A 3098-nucleotide genomic window follows, 5' to 3' on the forward strand; every position below is an offset into this window, starting at 1 on the left:
AAGAAGGCTGGGTGCAGTGGCTCACTCCTGTAATCCCAGCACTTTGGGAGGCTGAGGCGGGCAGATCACGAGGTCAAGAGATCAAGATCATCCTGGCCAACATGGTAAAACACTGTCTCTACTAAAAATACAAAAATTAGCTGGCCGTGGTGTCACCAGCTACTCGGGAGGCTGAGGCAGGAGAATCGCTTGAACCTGGGAGGCGAAGGTTGCAGTGAGCCGGGATTGCGCCAGTCCACTTCAGCCTGGCGACAGAGCGAGACCGTCCCCCAAAAAAAAAAAGGATCCTACACAAGAATTGGTTGTACGTTCCCACATAAACGGCATTTGTCCTAAACCAGTGGGATTTCCCATTTTTTTCATTATAATCTGTAATTCACAGCTTTGCACATATATCTTTGTTAAATAACTTCATTACTTTCATATGACAGATTCTGGAATCTGTAAAATCGAAAGTTCTGGGGTCAGCAGTAGTGGCTCACACCTATAATCTGAGCACTTCAGGAGGCTGAGGTGGAAGCATTGCTTGAGTCCAGGAGGTCAAGGTTGCAGTGAGCCATGACTGAGACACTGCACTGCAGTTAGGAGGACAGAGGAAGACTGTCTCAAAAAAAAAAAAAAAAAAGGTCTCACATTAAAAAATTTACACACACATTACTAAGTTTTAGTCTAAAACAGGCTTGTCCGACCAGCAACCCATGGACTGCATGCGGCCCAGGACAGCTCTGAATGCAGCCCAACACATATTTGTAAACTTTTTAAAACATTATGAGTGTTTTTGTGATTTTTTTTTTCAGCTCATCAGCTATCATTAGTGTTAGTGAATTTTATGTGTGGCCCAAGACAAATCTTCTTCCAATGTGGCCCAGGGAAGCCAACAGATTGGACACCCGTGGTTTAGAAGTTTATGCCAATATTCTCCTCCCACAACTATTGTGTTTTGCAGTGTGACTGACATACAATAAGGTGCACATATTTGAAGTGTGTGACTTGACAAGTCTGACATGTGCACATACCCATAAAACCATTAGCACAATCGAGATGACAAACAGACCCGTCAGTCCCCAGAGCCGCCTTGTGCCGCAGCCCTCCAGTCACACTGGCTGCTCACGTGCTCTGGAACTTCATACTTCACATGAATGCACGCAGTGTGACTCGCTGGAGAGCCACCTGTGCTGCTGCATGTCAACAGCTTGCTCCCTGTATTGCTGAGTCATGTTCCATTGTACAAATGCAATGCGACTTGCTTATCCATTCACCTGCTCATGGACACTGGATTGTTTCGTTTTTGGTGATTAAAACTCCAGCTGCTGTGAACTTTGTGTATGGGTCCTGGCGTGGCCGTAGGTCTTCATCTCTCTGGGGCACACGCCTAGAGAGAAATGACTGGGTAGTATGGCAGGTGTGCGTCCAGCTTCTTAAGAACACCTTTTGCACAGTGGCGTGCCACACTCCCTTCCCACAGCAGGGTATGTGCCAGCGGCCCCACGTGCTCACCAATGCACAGATGGTCCAACTCAATTTCTGGCCATTCTAGTAGGTGTTCAGTGGTACCTCGTTGTGGTTTAATTTGTGTTTCCCTAACAACTAATGATGTTGAACATCTTTCATGTGTTTATTACCATCTGTATGTATTCTTTGGTAAAGTGTTCAAGTGTTCGATCCATTTTTAAAAACTGAGTTCCTAGGCAGTTTGTAGAGTTCTGTGTTTTCCGAATACAAGTTCTTGATCAGATGTGATTTGCAAATTATTTTCTCTAGTCTGTCACTTTCCGTTGTTTTACTAGTGTCTTTTCTTTTTCTTTTTTTTTTTTTTTGAGACAGAGTTTTTATATGTTGCCCAGGCTAGCCTTGAACTTCTGGGCTCAAGAGATCCTCCAGCCTCAGTCTCCTGGGTCACTGGGACTAAAAGTATATGCCATTGTGCCTGTCTAACAGTGTCTTTTCAACAGCAAAATACTTAATTTCACTGAAGTCCAATATATCAATTTCTTTTTTTTTTTTTTTTTTTTTGAGACGGAGTCTCGCTCTGTTGCCAGGGCTGGAGTGCAGTGGCCAGATCTCAGCTCACTGCAAGCTCCGCCTCCCGGGTTTACGCCATTCTCCTGCCTTAGCCTCCTGAGTAGCTGGGACTACAGGCGCCCGCCACCTCGCCCGGCTAGATTTTTGTATCTTTTCAGTAGAGACGGGGTTTCACCGTGTTAGCCAGGATGGTCTCGATCTCCCGACCTCGTGATCCGCCCGTCTCGGCCTCCCAAAGTGCTGGGATTACAGGCTTGAGCCACCGCGCCCGGCCTATCAATTTCTTTATACGTCATGCTCTTAGTGTCACATAAAAAAAATCCTTGCCCAAAGGACGTGCAGATGTTCTTCTACACTGTTTTCTAGATGTATAGTTTTAGGCTTTACATTTACGGCTACGAACCACAGAGTAAGTTAGTTTTTGTCTATGCTGTGAGGTACAGATGCAGGTTCATGTTTTTGCATGTGTCCTGCATTTACAGATCATTTTAGGTAAAACAGGTAACTTGATAATATGAAGTCTTCGGACCCCAGAGATACAAATAGTATCTCTCTTCATTTATTTACGTATTTTGTTGCCCATCTTTTGTCAGATGTATCCCTAATGTTTAAAACATTTAGGTGTTACTTAAAAAAAAAAAAATTCAGGCCGGGTATGGTGGCTCATGCCTGTAATCCCAGCACTTTGGGAGGCTGAGGCGGGCGGATCATGAGGTCAGGAGTTCGAGACCAGCCTGGCCAACATGGTGAAACCTCGTCTCTACTAAAAATACAAAAATTAGCAGGGTGCGGTGGCAGGCACCTATAATCCCAGCTACTCAGGAGGCCAAGGCAGGAGAACTGCTTGAATCTGGGAGGTGGAGGTTGCAGTGAGCCGAGATCTGCCACTGCACTCCGGCCTGGGCAACAGAGCGAGACTCTGTCTCAAAACAAACAAACAAAAAACCAAAAAACAATTTCTGAGTGTTTACTGGAAATATATATACAACTTATTTTTCTACACTGATCTTGTATATTGCAAAATCACTTATTAGTTCTAACAGCTTCGTTTTAGATCTCATCGGGTTTTTTCTTTT

At 44.7% G+C, this 3098-nt stretch overlaps 1 protein-coding gene across 1 annotated transcript in view; it reads right to left on the reverse strand.

The window, feature by feature from the left end:
• MOV10L1 (Mov10 RISC complex RNA helicase like 1) overlaps window positions 1–3098 on the reverse strand; it is a 70015-nt gene that overhangs the window by 20995 nt on the left and 45922 nt on the right. The gene's annotated exons all lie outside the window — the stretch shown is intronic.

Source organism: Colobus angolensis, unplaced genomic scaffold, assembly GCF_000951035.1.
Source record: "Colobus angolensis palliatus isolate OR3802 unplaced genomic scaffold, Cang.pa_1.0 Scaffold208, whole genome shotgun sequence".
NCBI lineage: Eukaryota > Metazoa > Chordata > Mammalia > Primates > Cercopithecidae > Colobus > Colobus angolensis.